General features: G+C 36.7%; 1 pseudogene; it reads right to left on the bottom strand.

Moving 5' to 3' along the window:
* Positions 1-16,226: 16,226 nt before the first annotated feature.
* Positions 16,227-16,477, bottom strand: LOC116866948 (annotated as a pseudogene).
* Positions 16,478-20,188: the final 3,711 nt, after the last annotated feature.

Raw genomic sequence — 20,188 nt, 5'->3', positions numbered from 1 at the left:
ATGTCCGTTGCAAATATCTTCTCCCATTCTGTGAGTTGTCTTTTGGTTTTGTTGACTGTTTCCTTTGCTGTGCAAAAGCTTTTGATCTTGAAGTCCCAATAGTTCATTTTTGCCCTTGCTTCCCTTGCCTTTGGCGATGTTCCTAGGAAGAAGTTGCCGTGGCTGAGGTTGAAGAGGTCGCTGCCTGTGTTCTCCTCAAGGATTTTGATAGATTCCTTTTTCACATTGAGGTCCTTCATCCATTTTGAGCCTATTTTTGTGCGTGGTGTAAGGAAATGGTCCAGTTTCATTTTTCTGCATGTGGCTGTCCAATTTTCCCAACACCATTTGTTGAAGAGACTGTCTTTTTTCCATTGGACATTCTTTCCTGCTTTGTCGAAGATTAGTTGACCATAGAGTTGAGGGTCTATTTCTGGGCTCTCTATTCTGTTCCATTGATCTATGTGTCTGTTTTTGTGCCAGTACCATGCTGTCTTGATGATGACAGCTTTGTAATAGAGCTTGAAGTCTGGAATTGTGATGCCACTGACTTTGGCTTTCTTTTTCAATATTCCTTTGGCTATTTGAGGTCTTTTCTGGTTCCATATAAATTTTAGGATTATTTGTTCCATTTCTTTGAAAAAAATGGATGGGATCTTGATAGGGATTGCATTAAATGTGTAGATTGCTTTAGGTAGCATAGACATTTTCACAATATTTCTTCTTCCAATCCATGAGCATGGAACATTTTTCCATTTCTTTGTGTCTTCCTCAATTTCTTTCATGAGTACTTTATAGTTATGAGTATAGATTCTTTGCCTCTTTGGTTAGGTTTATTCCTAGGTATCTTGTGATTTGGGGTGCAATTGTAAATGGGGTTGACTCCTTAATTTCTTTCTTCTGTCTTGTTGTTGGTGTAGAGAAATGCAACTGATTTCTGCGCATTGATTTTATATCCTGACATTTTACTGAATTCCTTTACAAGTTCTAGCAGATTCTGAGTGGAGTCTTTTGGGTTTTCCACATATAGTATCATATCATCTGCAAAGAGTGATAGTTTGACTTCTTCTTTGCTGATTTAGATGCCTTTAATTTCTTTTTGTTGTCTGATTGCTGAGGCTAGGGCTTCTAGTACTATGTTGAATAGCAGTGGTGGTAATGGACATCCCTGTCACGTTCCTGACCTTACTGGAAAAGCTCTCTGTTTTTCTCCATTGAGAATGATACTTGCGGTGGGTTTTTCATAGATGGCTTTGATGATATTGAGGTATGTGCCCTTTATCTCTACACTTTGAAGAGTTCTGATCAGGAAGGGATGCTATACTTTGTCAAATGCTTTTTCAGCATCTATTGAGAGTATCATATGGTTCTTGTTCTTTCTTTTATTAATGTATTGTATCACATTGATTGATTTGCGGATGTTGAACCAACCTTGCAGCCCTGGAATAAATCCCACTTGGTCATGGTGAATAATCCTTTTAATGTACTGTTGGATCCTATTGACTAGTACTTTGGTGAGAATTTTTGCATCTGTGTTCCTCAAGGATATTGGTCTGTAATTCTCTTTTTTGATGGGATCCTTGTCTGGTTTTGGGATCAAGGTGATGCTGGCCTCATAAAATGAGTTTGGAAGTTTTCCTTCTATTTCTATTTTTTGGAACAGTTTCAGGAGAATAGGTATTAATTTTTCTTTATAATGTTTGGTAGAATTCCGCTGGGAAGCTGTCTGGCCCTGGGCTCTTGTTTGCTGGGAGATTTTTGATGACTGTTTCAATCTCCTTACTGGTTATGGTTTTCTATTTCTTGCTGGTTCAGCTGTGGTCATTTATATGTCTCTAGGAATGCATCTATTTCTTCCAGATTGTCAAATTTGCTGGCATAGAGTTGCTCATAATATGTTCTTATAATTGTTTGTATTTCTTTGATGTTGGTTGTGATCTCTCCTCTTTCATTCATTATTTTATTTATTTGGGTCCTTTCTCTCTCTCTCTCTCTTTTTTTTTGATAAGTCTGGCCAGGGGTTTATCAATCTTATTAATTCTTTCAAAGAATCAGCTCCTACTTTCATTGATTTGTTCTACTGTTTTTTTTGTTTCTATTTCATTGATTTCTGCTCTGATCTTTATTATTTCTCTTATCCTGCTGGGTTTAGGCTTTCTTTGCTCTTCTTTCTTCTGCTCCTTTAGGTGTAGGGTTAGGTTGTGTATTTGGGACCTGTTTTGTTTCTTGAGAAAGGCTTGTATCACTATATATTTTCCTCTCAGGATGGCCTTTTCTGTGTCCCAGAGATTTTGAACAGTTGTGTTTTCATTATCATTGGTTTCTATGATTTTTTTCAATTCTTCTTTATTTCCTGGTTGACCCATTCATTCTTTAGTAGGAGGCTCTTTAGCCTTCATGTATCTGGGTTCTTTCCAAATTTCCTCTTGTGATTGAGTTCTAGCTAGAGCATTGTGGTCTGAAAATATGCAGGGAATGATCCCAATCTTTAGTAGTGGTCCTGATTTGTGACCCAGGATGTGATCTATTCTGGAGAATGTTCCATGTGCACTAGAGAAGAATGTGTATTCTGTTGCTTTGGGATGGAATGTTCTGAATATATCTGTGATGTCCAGCTGTTCCAGTGTGTCATTTAAGGCCTTTATTTTCTTGTTGATCTTTTGCTTGGATGATCTATCCATTTCAGAGGAGGGGGGGTGTTAAAGTCCCGTGCTATTATTGTATTATTGTCGATGTGTTTCTTTGATTTTGTTATTAATGGTTTATATAGTTGGCTGCTCCCACGTTGGGGGCATAGATATTTAAAATTGTTAGATCTTCTTGTTGGACAGACCCTTTGAGTATGATATGGTGTCCTTCCTCATCTCTTATTATATTCTTTGGCTTAAAATCTAATTGATCTGATATAAAGATTGCCACCCCAGCTTTCCTTTGATGTCCATTAGCATGGTAAATTGTTTTCCACCCCCTCACTTTAAATCTGGAGGTGTCTTTGGGTCTAAAATGAGTTTCTTGTAGACAACATATTGATGGGTTTGGTTTTTTTATACATTCTGATACCTTGTGTCTTTTGATTGGGGCATTTAGCTCATTTACATTCAGGGTAACTATTGAGAGATATGAATTTAGTGCCATTGTATTGCCTGTAAGGTGACTATTACTGTATATTGTTCTCTGTTCCTTTCTAATCTACTACTTTTAGGCTCTCTCTTTGCTTAGAGGACCCCTTTCAATATTTCCTGTGGGGCTGGTTTGGTATTTACATTTTTTTTTTTTTTTTAGTTTTTGTTTGTCCTGGAAGGTTTTTATCTCTCCTTACTCTTTTTTTTTTAAATTTTATTTATTTATTTGACAGACAGAGATCACAAGTAGGCAGAGAGGCAGGCGGAGTGGGGGGGGGGAGCAGGCTCCCCACTGAGCAGAGAGCCCAATGCGGGGCTTGATCCCAGGACCCTGGTATCATGACCTGAGCCAAAGGCAGAGGCTTTAACCCACTGAGCCACCCAGGCGCCCCTCTCCTTACTCTTTTCAATGATAGCCTAGCTGGGTCTGTGGACAAGTTTGCTGGCAATCTAACTTTTTTACCATTGTATGTTACAGACTTTTTGGCCCGTGCTGCTTCCACTATTTTCTCTTTGTCACTAGGACTTGTGAATTTTACTCTTAGATGACAGAGTGTGGACATATTTTTATTGATTTTGACGGGGGTTCTCTGTGCCTCCTGGATTTTGATGTTTGTTCCCTTTACCATAATAGGGAAATTCTCTACAATAATTTGATCCAATATACCTTCTGCCCTTCTCTCTCTTTCTTCTTCTCCTGGAGTCCCAATTATTCTAATATTGTTTCATCTTGTGGTATCACTTATCTCTCGAATTCTCTCCTCGTGGTCCAGTAGTTGTTTGTCTCTCTTTTGCTCAGCTTCTTTATTCTGTGCTACTTGGTCTTCTATATCACTAATTCTCTCTTCTGCCTCATTTATCCTAGCAGTAAGAGCCTCCATTTTTTATTGCACCTCATTAATAGCTTTTTGAAATTTTAACTTGGTTAGATTTTAGTTCTTTAATTTCTCCAGAAACGGCTTTTATTTTTCCAGACAGGGATTCTCTAATACCTTCCATGCTTTTTTTGAGCCCAGGTAGCACCTTGTAAATCATCATTCTGAACTCTAGATCTGACATATTATCAATGTCAGTATTGATTATGTCCCCTGGTTCTTTTTCTTTTTTGTGGTGAGTTTTTCTGCCTTGTCATTTTATCCAGATAAGAATATATGAACGAGAGAATAAAATACTAAAAGGGTGGCAAAGACCCCAGAAAAATGTACACTAACAAAATCAGAAGAGACCCCAAATTGGGGGGAGAAGAAAGGGTGTAAAAAGAAGTTTAAAAAATTTTTTTAAAAAATTTAAATATATATATATATTAGACTGGTGAATAGAACAGAGCCACCACCTTCATTTTGGGTGTATTTTTGGTCTCTTGGAAGAAACCACCTCCCAAAATTTTAAAGAAAGAAAAACACATATATACAAAAATAAGGGTAAACAATGAAGATACAGAATATGACTAAAGTTGAAAATTTAAAAAAATTCTAAGAAAGGAATTGATAATATAAGTTGGTTAGAAAAAGAAAGAAAAATAAAGTGGAGAGTATTAGCTCAGGCTGGAGACTAGAACAAAGTTGTGTGCTAGATTTAGGATATAATTTGATCTATTAGAAGAAATTGTATCCCAAAATTTTTTAGAAGAAAAAACCCTGTATGTATTATAATGAAGGTTTAAAAAGAATTTTTTTAAAAAGGTATTGTTAAGATAAACTAGTTAAAAAAGGTTAAGAGAGGAAAGAGGAAAAGTTAAAAAAAATTAGAATTAAATTGAATTAGAAAAAAATAAAATTAAGAAAAATTTAATAAAGAATTATGGGGAGAACGCCATCAATTCCATGCCTTGCTTTCCCCTCCTCTGGAATTCCACTGTTCTCCTTGGTCAGTGAGCTTGGTCTTGGCTGGATGTTCTTGCTTAACTTCTGGAGGAGGGGCCTGTTATAGTGATTCTCAAATGTCTTTGGCCGAGGCAGAATTGTGTAGCCCTTGCCAGGGACCAGGCTAAGTAATCTGCTCAGGTTCGCTCTTGAGAAGTTTTTTTCCCTGAATGCTTTCCCTAGAGCTCTGCAGGATGGGAATGAAAATGGCAGCCTCCCAATCTCTGCCCTGGAGAACTCAGAGTCCCACACCTCAGTGCACCCTCAGAGACAAGTGCTCAATCACTCCCATCTCCCTGGTCTCCAGTAGTGCTCTGAGCTCACCTGGCTTATGACCAAGCGTTTCTGTCTCCTGCACGTAGCCCCATTTGTAGTCTCTAAACCCAGCAGATTCCTGCCACTCTGCTCTTCCAGTGGATAAAGGTGAGTCTTCCTGGATCTGCCACTTGTAGCGTTCCTGCTCAAAGAGCAGTGGTATGACTGTGCCATGGGTCACAGTTTAAGGTAACCTCAAGCTGAGAGCTCACTCCTTGGCTCTGTCTCTGTAGCCAGCTTCCCTGCTCTGATACCTGTGAGCTCTGCTATACTCAGACACCCTGGATCCTTCTGTGACCCCAGAACCTGAGACCACACTCTCCCCGCGATGGCTCCACCCCCCCTTAGCCTCTGGAGTGATGTCCCTCAGTGGACAGACTTTTAAAAGTTCAAATTTTGTGCTCCATTGCTTCACCACTTACTGCAAGCTGGCCCTTCCCCCTGCGGTCTATCTTCCCATTGCTTCAGATTCACTTCTCTGCAAATCCTACCTTTGAGAAAGTGGTCAATTTTCTGTTCTAGAATTGCTACTCTTCTTCTCTTTGATCTCCTGTTGGGTTTGTAGGTGTTTAGAATGGTTTGATAACTATCTAGCTTAACTCCTGCGACCTGATGTCATCTCACTCTGCTACTCCTCTGCCATCTTGACTCCTCAAGAGAAAATGATTTTTTACTTCTGTGGTCTTCTTCCCAAAAGCCCTAACTCCAGTTTAATTATAAAAAAAAAAAAATCAAACATATTACAATAGAGGAGCACCCCACAAAATACATGATAATTATTTTTCAGTACAGTCAGGTCATCAGAAACCAAGGAAGTCTAAGAAACTGTCACAAGCAAGAAGAGCCTAAGGAGACAGGACAGTTAAACATAAAGTGGTAATGTAAAGTGGTGTACTGTATGTAATTCTGGAACAGAAAATGGACATTACATTAAAACTAAGGAAATCTAAGAATAATCTAAATCAATATTATCACTGGTGAATGTATATACAAATTTGTTTTTAGTTTTCTCTTTTTTAACACTTTGATTTATATTCCAGTTCATTAACATACTGTGTACTATTAGTTTCAGGTAGATAATATAACTCTTCCATACAACATCTGGAACTCATCACAACCAAGTGTGTCCCTTAGTCCCCATCACCTCTTTCACCTATTCCCCTACCCACCTCCTTCTAGTAACTAACCATCAGTTTGTTCTCTATAGTTAAGAGTGTTTCTTAGTTTGCCTTTTTTCCCCCTTTGCTCATTTGTTTTGTTTCTTAAATTCCATATGTGAGTGAAATCACATGGTATTTGTCTCTTACTGACTTATTTCATTTAGCATAATACTCTCTAGCTCCATCTATATCCCTGCAAATGGCAAGATTTCATTCTTTTTAATAGCTAATTAATATTCCATTATATATGTACACACACACACACACACACACACACACACACACACAACTTCTTCTTTATCCATTCATCGGTTGAGGGACACTTGGGCTATTTCCATAATTCATCTATTACAGATAATGCTCCTATAAATTTCAGGTGCATGTATTCCTTTGAATTGGTATTTTTGTATTCTTTGGGTCAATACGTAGTAGTGCAATTGCTGGATGTGGGGTAATTCTATTTTTAACTTTTTGAGGAAACTCCATACTGTTTTCCATTGTGGCTGCAACAGTTTGCATGCTCAGCAACAGTGTAAGAGGTTTGTCCTTTCTCCATGTCCTCGCCAACACCAGCTGTTCTTTGTGTTGTTAATTTTAGCCCTTGTGACAGGTATGAGGTGATAGCTCATTGCAGTTTTGATTCGCATTTCCCTGATGATAATTGATATTGAGCATCTTTTCATGGATTTGTTAACTATCTGTATTTTTTTCTTTGGAAGAATGTCTGTTTGTGTCTTCTGCCTATTTTTTAATTGGATTATTCTTTTTTTGGTGTTAAGTTTTATAAACGCTTTATATATTTTGGATACTAACCCTTTATCAGCTATGTCATTGCAAATATCTTCTCCCATTCCATAGGCTGCCTTTTAGTTTGTTGTTTCATTCACTGTACAGAAGCTTTTAATTTTGATGTAATCCCTATAGTTTATTTTTCCTTTTGTTTGCTTTGCCTCAGGAAACATAACTAGAAGTTGCTACAGCCTGTAGTCAAAGAAGTTACTGCCTGTGTTCACTTCTAAGACTTTATGGATTCAGGTCCTACATTTATCAAATTAATTTTGTATTTATTTTTGTGTCTGATGCAAGAAAGTGGCCCAGTTCCGTTCTTTTCCATGTAGCTGTCCAGTTTTCCCAATACGTTTTGTTGAAGAAAGTTTTTTTTTTCCCCCTTGGATATTCTTTCCTGCTTTGTCAAAGATTAATTGACCATATCATTGTGGGCTCATTTCTGAGGTTTCTAGTCTGTTCCCTTGATCTATGTATCAATTTTTGTACTGGTACCATACTGTTTTGATTATAAAGCTTTATCATATAACTTGAAGTCAGATGTATGATGCCTCGGGGCACCTAAGTGGCTCAGTGGGTTAAGCTTCTGCCTTTGGTCAGGTCATAATCTCGGGGTCCTGGGATTGAGTCCGCATCAGGCTCTCTGCTCAGTGGGGAGCCTTCTTTACCCTCTTCCCCTGCCTGCCTCTCTGCCTACTTGTGATCTTTCTTTCTCTGTCAAATAAATAAATAAAATCTTAAAATAAAAAAGAAGTGTGATGCCTCCAGCTTCGCTTTTCTTTTTCAAGGTTGTTTGGTGACTTGGGGTTTTTTTGTGCTTCCATACAAATTTTAGGATTGTTTATACTAGCTCTGTGAAAATGCTGTTAGTGCTTTGATACAGAATTTGCATTTAAAATATGTAGATTGCTTTGTGTAGTATAGACATTTTATTTATTTTTTTAAAAGATTTTATTTATTTGAGGGAGGGAGAGAGAAGCTCATGCAGACTCCAGTGTGAGACTCAATCTCATAACCCTGATGTCATGAACTGAGCTAAAACCAAGAGTTAGACAGTTAATCAATTGAGCCACCCAGGCAACCCTGTATAGACATTTAAAAAAATATTTGTTCTTCTAATCCAAGAGCAAAGAATATCTTTCCATGTCTTTGTGTCATCTTCAATTTCTTTCATAAGTGTTCTATGGTTTTCAGAGTATAGGTCTTTCACCTCTTTGGTTAGATTTATTCCTAGGTTTTTTGTGCAGTTGTTTTTCCTTGTTTTTTTTTTTTTTTTTTTTTTTTGTGCAGTTGCAAATGGGATCACTCCTTAATTTGTTCTTTTTGCTTCTTCACTATTGGTGTATAGAATGCAACAGATTTCTGTATGTTGACTTTGTATCCTGTGATTTTAATGAATTTGTTTACCAGTTTCAGCAGTTTTTTGGGGGAGTCTTTTGGGATTTTCTATATCGAGTGTCATGTCATTTGAAATAGTGAAGGTTTGACTTCTTTCTTGCCAACTTGGATGCCTTTTATTTCTTTTTGTTGTCGATTTCTGTAGTTAGGATTTCCAGTACTGTGTTAAATAACTGGGTGGAGTGGACATCCCTATCTTGTTCCTACTGTGAGGAAAAGCTCTGTTTTTTTCCCCCATTGGGGAAGATATTAGCTGTGGATTTTTCATAGATGATTTTTATTATGTTGAGATATGTTCCCTGTAAACCTACTTTGTTGAGGGGTTTTATCATGAACGGATTTTGTACTTTGTCAATATTTTTCTGCATCTATTGAAATGATCACGTGATTCTTATCCATTCTTTTATTTATGTAATGTATTATTTTGATTCAGTTGTGACTATTGTGAATAAACATTCACAATCCAGGAATAAACCCCATTTGATTGTGGTGATTTTTTGAACGTATTATTGTATTCTGTTGGCTAGTATTTTGTTGAGGATTTGTGCATCTATGTTCATCAGAGATAATGGCCTGTAGCTCTCTCAGGTATTTTTTTTTTGTTGTTGTTGTTTTTGTTAGTGTGTGTGTGTGTTGGGGGGGCGCGGTATCTGTATCTGGTTGTGGTAGTCAGGGTACTGCTGTCCTCACAGAATGAATTTGGAAGTTTTTATTCCTTTTCTATTTTTTGGAAGAGTTTGAGAAGAATGGATATTAACTTTTAAAAAAATGTTTGGGAGAATTTGCTTGTGAAGCCATATTTGTCCTGGACTTTTGTTTGTTGAGAGTTTTTTTCATTACTGATTCAATTTCCTTGCTAGCAATCTATTCAAATCTTGCATTTTTTTCCTGCTTCAGTTTTGGTATGTTATATGTTTCTAGGAATTTATCCATTTCTTCTAGGTTGTCCAATTTGTTGTCATATAATTTTTCATAATATTCTCTTATAATTGTTTGTATTTCTGTGGTTTGGTTGTTATTTCTCCTCTCAAATTTGTAATTATGTTTGAGCACTTTCTCTCTCTGTCCTTCTCTCTTTTTGATTAGTCTTGTTAGAAGTTAATAATTTTTTTTCCCATTTTTTCAAAGACCAGCTCCTGGTTTCATTGACCTATTTTTTTTTTTTTTTTTTTTTAGTTTCCATATCATTTATTTTTACTCTGATCTTTTTTATTTCTTTCCTTCTGTTGTCTTAAGGCCTTATTTGTTGCTTTTTTCCCTTAGCTCTTTCACATGTAATGTTATGTTGTTTATTTGAGATTTTTCTTGCTTCTTGGAGTTGGCCTGTATTGCTATATACTTCCATCTAGAATGGGTCACTTTGGCTGCACCCAAAGGATGCAGTTGTGTTTTCATTTTCATTTGTTTCCATGTACTTTTTTATTTCTTCTTTTATTTCCTGGTTGACCCATTCATTGTTTTGTAGCAGGTTATTTAACCTCCATGTATTTGTGGTCTTCCTAGATTTTCTTCTTGTGGCTGATTTTTAGATTCATAGTGTTGTGGTCAAAACAGCTTCATGGTATGACTTCAGTCTTCTTATATTTGTTGAGGCCTGTTTTGTGGCCCAAGATTGATCTGTTCTGGAGAACATTCCATGTGTACTTCAAAAGAATGTGTATTCTGGAGTTTTAGGATGGAATGTTCTGAATATTATCTTTAAGGTCATCTGGTTCCAGTGTGTCCTTCACAACTATTGTTTCCTTGTTGATTTTTGTTTAGATGATCTGTTCATTGATGTAAGGGAGTGTTAAATTTCCCTAATATTATTGTATTATTATAATGGGTTCCTTTACATTTGTTATTGTTTTATATGTCTGGGTACTCCCATATTGAGAGAATAAATATTTACAATTGTTATATCTTTTTGTTGGATTATCATCTTTATTATTATATACTGTCCTTTGTCTCTTATTACAGTCTTTGTTTTAAAGTCTACTTTGTCTTATATAAGTATTGCTACTCTGGTTTTCTTTTGACATCATTTGCATGATAAATGTTTCTTCATCCTCTCATTTTCAATCTGCAGTTCTCTTTATGTCTAAAGTGAGTATTTTTGTAGGGGACATATAGATGGGTCTTGGTTTTTTATCCATTCTGTCACTATTCCTCTTGATTGGAGTGTTTACTCCGCTCACATTCACAGAAGTTATTGATAGATATGCACTCATTACCATTTCATTACTGGATTTCTGGATATTTTCACTGGCCTTTTCTTGTCTTTCTCTCTTTTATGTTCTGCTGATTATCTTTAGTGATATATTTGGATTTCTTTCTCTTTATTCCTTGTATGTTTACTAGTGGTTTTTCATATTCAGGTCCCTTTAGGTTTGTATATAACATCTTCTGCAAATAGCAGTTTATATTAGTTGATGATCATTAGGCTTGAACACATTCTTTTCTCCTCTTCTCCCCACATTTTATGTATATGTTATTATATTTTATAACCTCTTTTGTGAGTTCCTTGACTTATTTTTCTACAGAAATATTCATTTTTACTGCTTTTGTGATTCCTGCTTTATACTGCCACTTTGGAGCTCTCGTTTCCCCTCAGAGAGTCACATTTAATATTTCTTACAGGGCTGGTTTAGTGGTCATGAACTCCTCAGGTTTTGTTTGTCTGGGAAACTCTTTACGTCTTCTTCTATTCTGAGTGATAGCCTTGCTGGATAGAGTATTCTTGGCTGAAGATTTTTCCCACTCAGCACATTGAACATATCATGTCACTACTTTCTGGCTTGCCAAATTTCATTTAAAAATCTCTTGCTAGCCTCATGGGTTTTCCACTGTAAGTTAAGGATATCTTTTGTCTTGCTGCTTTTAGGATTTTTTTCTTTATCACTATATTTTGCAAATTTAATTACCATTTTCTTGGTGTAGGCTGCTTTTGTTGATTTTGATTGGAGTTTTATGTGTCTCCTGGATCTTGACATCTATTTCCTTCACCAGATTAGGGAAGTTTTCAGCTATTATTTCTTCAAACATACTTTCTGCACGTTTTTTTCTCTCTTCATCTTCTGGGACTCTTATAATATAAAAGTTATTATGTTTTATGGAGTCACTGAGTTCCCTAGGTCTGTTCTCATTTTGCATAATTCTTTCTCTCTTTTGTTCAGCTTTATTACTTTCCATTACTTTGTCTTCTAGGTCATTAAATCATCCCTCTGCTTCTTTCAGCCTTCCATTCATTACATCAAGAGTTTTTCTAATCTCATTTATTGGATTCTTAATCTCTGATTGATTCTTTTAAATTCTTTTATCTCTGTGGTAAGGACCTCACTGATGTCTTCTATTCTTTTCTGAAGCCCAGTGAGTATCCTTATCATCACTGCTTTAAATTCTCCATCAGGCCTGTTACTTATATCTGTTTACTTGGTTAGATATCTGGCCATGGCCTTATCTTGTTCTTTCATTTGGGATAAATTCCTTCTTCTTAGCATTTCGTCTAAGTCTCTGCCTTCTTCTCTGTGTTAGAAAAGCCAGATATCTGCCCTCCTCAAAGTAATAGTCTTATGAAGAAGATGTCATGCAGTGCCCAGGGCCTGGTGGTTCAGGGAGGGCCTCCAATGTGTGCTGCCTGCTCTCTGCTCTTGTATTTTGACTGCTGTGTCCTTCAGATCAGTCATCGGCAGAGGCCTTTCTTGTAAAATGTAGGTAGTATTTCACTCTCAGGCTGAATGAGACAAGTTTTAACTAGCACTTTGCTCTGCTTATGAAATGAGACCTGTCACCCTGCAAGGCTAGAACCCACACCTTGCAAAACTGGTTGGGAGAAATGGTATGGGCAGGGGTCTGAACTGATTTTCTAGTGGAGGGGTCTGCCACACTGGGACTGAGGCAAGCAAGACTGAGAAGGGCAGTTCCAGCAGAGTTTAGGCATGCGGGGCTTAGTGCAAGCAAATTATGCAGCCAGTGTCCACACTGTGCTGCTTCCTACAGGTGGTGCTGTGTTTATGCTGAGAGGTGGGGAAAGGAAATGGAGCATCTTTGTTCCTAGAAAGGTGTCTCCATGAATGCTGTGTCTCAGGGACATGCTCCAAGAAGAGCAAATAATCTCCCCACTATGTGCTCTAGGTGCTCTTCGGATTATTGTTTCCATGATGCACTCCCCGTGTTGTTTGTATTCTTCCTTTCCAAGAACAACACTGTGCCCTCTGGAGTCTATCCCAGCTAAGCCCACTGACCTTTAAAACTCCAGGCTTTTAAGTGTTTTTAAGTGTTAGAGGAATTTTTAAGTGTCTTTAAGAATTAAGGAAATTCAGCCCCTCTCATTCTCCAAGCCAATGGTTAAGGGCATCTCCTGTTCCCCAAGTTCTTCTCCCCAAGTTCTCTCTTGCTTGCCCTTTTCCACCACCATGGCCCCTTCCCCTCTGCAGCAGGCAGGATCTGCTTCTCCCCTACACCATGTGTCCATCCTTCCCACATTCTTCAGTGTGGCCTATTCTCTTCCATTAGTTTTGGATATTGTTCTCTCAATCTTCAGGTCAATTTCTGGGGTATTTAGGCTGATTAGATAGTTATCTAGTTGTATTCATGGGATGAGGTGAGCCTAGGGTCCTCCTACCCCACTGCCATCTTCTTATCTCTCCAAATCTATTTTTAGTTTTCTGATAGAGTAGGATGACCAATAATAAAAGTTGCATTTAAGTTATGATTTCTGAGGCATTTTAAGAAAAGCTATTCCCCCATGATCAAGTAAAGTGATTCATATTAACAGGGGGATGCTAAAACCGAAAAAAAGAACTAAAATTATTGTTATTTTGAAGGATTAAATTATATCTTCAAATATACAAAATAGTTGGCTAAGACGCAAATTCATTCAGATCTACACAGAACATAGTTAACTTTGAATATGTTTCTACCACTTTAATGCTATCTGTAAAATTTTACTTTATCCTAATGTTAAGAACTATATAGGAAACTGACTAGTTTGTTTAGTTTTATTACATTGTATTCCTTTTTAAAAAAATGATTTATCTATTTATTTGAAAGAGAGAGGTAGGGGGGAGGGCAGAAGGAGAGGGAGAGAGTAAATCTTCAAGCAGACTCTCCCACTGAGTACAGAGCTGAATGCAGGGCTCACTGTCACAACCCTGAGATCATGACCTGAGGAGAAATCAAGAGTTGGATGGTTAACCAATTGAACAACCTAGGATCCCCACATTGTACTTCATGGTAAAGAGTTAGTACATTATTTACACTTCACCACATTTTCATAGTACCACTTGCAAAAGTATTCTCTTAGTGTTTTTTACTAAATGTCATTTGCCAAATAAAAATTTAACACCTAGCTATTCTATCCAACCTATATAGATAAATCCATCCCTCATGATTCAGTCTACTAGCCAACAAATGTATGCATCATTATGGTTAAGGATTTCAGAAGAGACTATGACTGAAGATTATTCCCTTAAGTAGGAATTTGTTCTGTGTGAAATGGAAAATAATATTGGCCAAATATTTCATGAAATTATGTAGATTCAGTTTTAGACAACCAGTCGTAGCACTTGAACTAAGGCTGTGAAATATCCTCTTATCTCCCTCCACATACAAGGGTTGATTAAGAGAAACTGTTGTCTTGAAAACAACGAGAGTGAGTAGAAAACCTAAACATAACTCATGTATACTTGATTAATTTAGTGTTCAATATATGTTTGCTACATAGGTTTTCTAGAATCAAAGATTTTTAATGAAAAAGGACACAATGCCAAGAGAAGGAGAAGTAAACAAAGAAGCAAGCAAACAAACAACAACAACAACAACAGTTTTTCAAGAGACAAGGCAGTCAACATAACAAGAAGCTAAGGAAAACATAATGTTTAAAATCTAATTGGAATCCCAGGAAGAAAGGAAAAGAGTCAATTTTTAGAGAAAATGTCAAGAAATTTTCAAAAACAAAATTAAAGATATTAAACAATATATCCTAGAAACATAGTGAATTCAAAATAGGTTATAAACCAACATAGACACACCTACACAAACTCACAAATTCAAATGATACCTCCAGACACAGCAAAGACAAACTTTCGAAAACAAACAAAGAAATTTTAAAGACAATCATTGAAAAAAAAACACGTTATGTACATCGGCATAAAATTATAAAGTACGTTAAGAGTCACCAATAGAGACAGTGTAAGCTAGAGGACGTTGGAGAGTCATCCTTTAAGTAATGAAATAAAAAGGAAAATTCAACTTAGAATATTATACCCAGAAAGAATATCTTTCAGAACTGAAGGTGAAATTCAGAATTAGTTAAACAAATGAAAGCTGAGAGACTATATTACCTGCACACTTTAACTAAAATAAATGTTAAAGAAGTTTTATGGAAAAAAGGAGTATGATACCAGACAAAATTTGGATTTAGACAAAGATATGTGGAGCTTTGATAATGCTAAAAGTGAAGTTAAAGTTAAAATATATACTTTTTACTTATTTTAATAACTTTAAAATATAATTAACTTTCTAAAACAAAATGCAGCATATTATATGCAAAATACATCAGAATATATTACTTTGCATTTTTTAGTTTAAGTTTTATATAAATAAAATTGAGTATATACTATTTTTTAAAGATCTTATTTATTTACTTATTTATTTAAGAGAGAGAGAGAACACGAGTGGAGTAGGGAGGAGCAGAGGGAGAGGGAGAAGCAGACTCCCAGCTGAGCAGGGAGGCCAACTCCACCCATCTCAGTCCCATGACCCCCAGATTATGACCCAAGTGGGGCATCTGGGTGGCTCAGTAGGTTAAGCCTCTGCCTTTGGCTCAGATCATGATCCCAGGGTCCTGGGATCAAGGCCCACATTGGGCTCTCTGCTCAGCGGGGAGCTTACTTCCCTCCTCTCTCTGCCTACTTGTGATTTCTCTCTCTGTCAAATAAATAAATAAAAGCTTAAAAAAAAATTATGACCCAAGTGGAAGGCAGACACTTAACCCTGAGCTACCCTGGTGCCCCCCGTATACCCTCTTCTATGGTGGTTTCTTTCATTCAGGATAATAAAGAAGGGATTATGTTACATATGTATCTTATTTATGTTTTTATTGCTGGGTAGCATTAAGTTGTATGACTGCACTATAATTTTTTTATCTACTTACCTATTATTAGAGCATTCCTTATTTATGACTATTACAAATAAAGTTGCTAAGAACATTTCTGTACTTTTCTTTATATACACAGATAAGCTTTTATTTCTCCTGGGAAAATACCTAGTAGTGGAATGGCTGTATTAAATGGTAAACACAAAAACAACCAGTTTTCCGAAGTGGATGTGCCATTTACATTTTCTTTCTTTTTGGGGGGAGTGGGTGCTATTTATTCTTTTTTTCTTTTAAAGATTTTGTTTATTTATTTGACAGAGAGAGATCACAAGTAGACAGAGAGCTAGGCAGAGAGAGAGAGAGGGAAGCAGGCTCCCCGCCGAGCAGAGAGCCCGATGTGGGACTCAATCCCAGGACCCTGAGATCATGACCTGAGCCAAAGGCAGCGGTTTAACCCACTGAGCCACCCAGGCACCCCGGTGATATTTATTCTTGACAAATATCCCACATCCATAATCCTCTCCAGTCAGAAGTTCTTTGAAATGCTGCCCATGACCTTTGCTAGTCAGAGGATGGAGTCATTTGACTCCCCCATCCAGCAAACGGCCCCAAAGATAGCATTGGTTTTAACCTGGCTATTGAAACTGCCTGTCACCTTGTCAACCTCAGCCACATTCATCTGGATGGACCTGTGGTCCTTGGTGACCATGATGTGGTTGTTGGCAGTACATTTCCAGGCAGGTACGGGTCCACGAACTCACAGGCAATGTTCTGCATGTAGAGGGTGCATCTGCTGCCACCACCACCACTGCAAGCACAAAAAAGCCATTTTACATTTTCACCAACAATGTATAAGTCTTTCAGTCCCTCCATATCCTTGCCAACACTTGATATAATCAGTTCTTTTTCTTCTTTCCCTTCTCCTCCTCCTCCTCCTCCTCCTCCTCCTCCTCCTCCTTCTTCTTCTTCTTCTTCTTCTTCCTTTTTTCCAAATTAAGCCATTACAATAGGGATCCAGTGACATCATGGTCTTGCTTTATGTTTCCTTACTGATCAATGATTTTGAACATCTTTTCATATATTTATTGGATATCTATACCTTCTTTGAAGAAGCTATTTAAGTGTTTTTAGTTTTTTTTTCTTATTATTGATTTTTGAGACCTCTCTGTGGATTTTATCTACAAGTCTTTCATCAGATACAGGATTTGCAAAAATATTATCTGAGTCTGTAGTATGTGTTTCTACTCTCCTAACACTGACTTTTGAGAAGCAGCAGCTTTTACTTTTCACAAAGTCCAATTTATCAAATTCTCTTCTATGGAATATGCTTTTGTTGCTATATCTAAGAAATATTTGTCTAACCCAGTGTGGTGAAGATTTTCTCTTAAGATTTCTCTAGGAAATTTCATAGTTTTAGGATTTCAATTTTTATGTATGATCCAATCTGAATTAATTTTTGCATGTGGCAGAAAACATTTATCAAAGTTTTTTTAAACATAAGGATATCATAATCTCAGTAACATCTGTCAAAAAGACTATTCATTCTCTCCTGAGTATACTTTGCATATTTGTAAGATCAGTTGTCAGTGTACGTGGAAGTCTAATGCTGCACTCTCTATTTTATTGTATAAATTTTTTCATTCACCTTGCCTCCAATTCCATACTTCATTGATAATTCTAGCTTTATAATGAGTCTTTAGAGTAGATTGTGTTTATTCTTGTTGTTTGGACCTTTGGTTAATCCAGTTCTTTGCATTTCTGTTAGACTTTTATAACCACCTTGTTAATTCCAGGGGGGAAAATCCTGTTTGATCTTTGGGAATGTATTATGTCTACAGTTTGAGAAATATTCATCTTAAATATATTGATAGTCAATACAGAAAATTACACTGTACCTTCTTCAATGTTAAACCAACATGCCTCTGGATAATTTGTTCTTAATAGAAATAATAACAAAAGTAATGTAGCTTCCTTGCTGATAAATATGTTTCCCTCTACATAACATTGGGAGTTAAGGTTTTAGTGTTAGAAGAGTAATAGGATCCAAAATGTCAATGCTCACTAACCTATGGTTTATTTTAGGAAAAAGATACAAGACAGAGATAGCATAAAGAATATACATCTTAACCAATGAGATAGCATGTATATTCTGTCGTGTATTCTTTAGAATATACATCTTGACCAATGACTATATCACATATGCAAGTTTTCATTTTTCTTGCTTTCTAAGAACCATAACTGTCATGCTTTCACTCTCTGGTCTGATCAGAAAACACAAGGTAGTTTTGTTTTGTTTTGTTTTTTAAATGTTATGTTAGTTGCCATACAGGACATCATTAGTTTTTGAGGTAGTGTTTGTGCATGATTCATTGTTTGTGTATAACACAATGCTCCATGCAATATGTGCCCTCCTTAATACCCATCACTGGGCTTATCCATCCTTCCACCCCTCTCACCTCTAAAAGCCTCAATTTGATTCCAGGAGTCCAAAATCTCTCATGGTTCATCCCGGCTCTGATTCCCCTCTGCCTTTCATTTTTCCCTTCCTTCTCCTAATGTCCTCCATGCTATTCCTTATGTTCCACAAATAAGTGAAACCGCATGATAATTATATTTCTCCATTTGACTTATTTCACTTAGCATAATCTCCTCCAGCTCCATCTATGTTGATGTAAATATTGGGTATTCATCCTTTCTGATGGCTGAATAATATTCCATTGTATATATGGACCACATTTTTTTTTTAATCCATTCATCTGCTACAAGGTAGCCTTAAAACAACAGTAGAGCCAGGAGGCTCAAAATAGAATCTTAGCTGGAGTTTCATATCCCTTTCTAGCAAAGTAGGCATATTTCTTGCTATGTAAAAAGTGCCATAGCAGAACCTTCCAGGATTTTCAGAAAGTATAAAATTATCAGTATAACTGCTATTAATAATCACTACTGCCAAGCTTAAACAAACCATCCCAAAACTCAATATAGGGCCCATTGTAATAATCAGTGCATTTCATAATTTAAGCAGGTGCCAGTGCCCTTTACATACTTTAGAAAAGCTGCTCAGGTCAATTTTCAGGAGAATTAACTTGTCATGAGCCTCCCAACCCCCAGAAAAATCCACAAACATTTCTCTGTTGTACAACCTTATTCTTTGTTAATCATCAAAAACTATTGTAATTTATAATTATATATTTAATGAATTTGAAGGTTTTTCTTTTAAATTTTTGAATCCCTAAAAGCAGAACTTGAGACAAGGACTTGAGTGCAAATTTTTTTGGGGAGAGAAGGGAGTGCAGAATGGAGATATGATAGAATAAAGTGAGCAATTCGTAGGATAAAGAAAATTCTGCATGAAGATACATTATGTATTTCACATTAATAAACTATAGATACTCAATTCTTCTAGCAGCCCTTGGTAATTATTCATGCTAGAATTGACTTCCTAATAGAGAGAAAGGCTAGAGCATTTATATATCAGCTGCTTTCTTCCACCCACAGGGGATTGCCTCCAGGGCCTTCAACCCCCAACCCCAACCTTTTTAACAGCATGTGCTCAGAGGCTAGTATAGTTATAGTGATATTGGAGAAGACAATGAGGAAGAAATGTGGCAAGATGCTAAGTGTAGGAATTGGGAGTATTGGCACCAGGTAAGTCAGGTCTCACCAGGACTGTCTACCACAACCTACATTAACTGACGCTACTATCAGGCAAGCTAAGGAGATGCACCATAGACTACAAGAGATGTGTGTATACTTGTTTTTTTGTTTATTGTCTTTTTATCTGCTAGCAGTAAGCCACACAGTTTGTGTGTGATTAGGAGCTGTAACTGTTTTATATACAATGTTCTCTTAGCCTAGAGCCTAGTGTGTAATCAACACTTCATAGATATTTTTCAGAAGGAAGGAGGAGAGGAAGAAAAGGAAAGAAGGAATGGTGATACAAGTCCAGTTTCCACACAAATGTATACATGAGTATTGGAGGGTGCTGGGGTTGCACTAGTAGGTGCAAAGATTGCAGAGTTAGAAGTCACAGTAGAATGAAAAAACAGTGTAAAATAATCTCCATTAAGATTCCCAAGTTTAGGGGTCCCTAGGTGGCTCAATCAGTTAGGCCTCTGCTTTTTACTCAGGTCATGATCCCAGAGTCCTGGGATCCAGTCCAGCATCTGGCTCCCTGCTTAGCGAGGAGTATGCTTCTTTCTCTCCCTCTCCTTCTGTGTGTGTTCACTCGCTCTCTCTCTCTCATTCTCATTCTCTCTCAAATAAATAAATAAAATCTAAAAAAAAAAAACAATTCCCAAGTTTAAGTCATTAACTTTACAGTTTTGGTTCAAGTTAACTCCAAAGACTTAATTATTATAATTTTAATATCAATTAGCAGTGTATTTCAAAATGAAACTATCACTTCTATTCATTCTCCTGGCACTTTCTAGAGCTGAGATCATTTGAATGAAGATCAAGAGTCCACTCTTTCCTTTTATTTTTAGGACA

Source organism: Lontra canadensis, unplaced genomic scaffold, assembly GCF_010015895.1.
Source record: "Lontra canadensis isolate GAN:19392208 unplaced genomic scaffold, GSC_riverotter_1.0 scaffold11, whole genome shotgun sequence".
In the NCBI taxonomy this organism is placed as follows: domain Eukaryota; kingdom Metazoa; phylum Chordata; class Mammalia; order Carnivora; family Mustelidae; genus Lontra; species Lontra canadensis.
The sequence above is the reverse complement of the archived record's forward strand: the minus strand, read 5'-3'. Positions and strand labels throughout refer to the sequence as shown.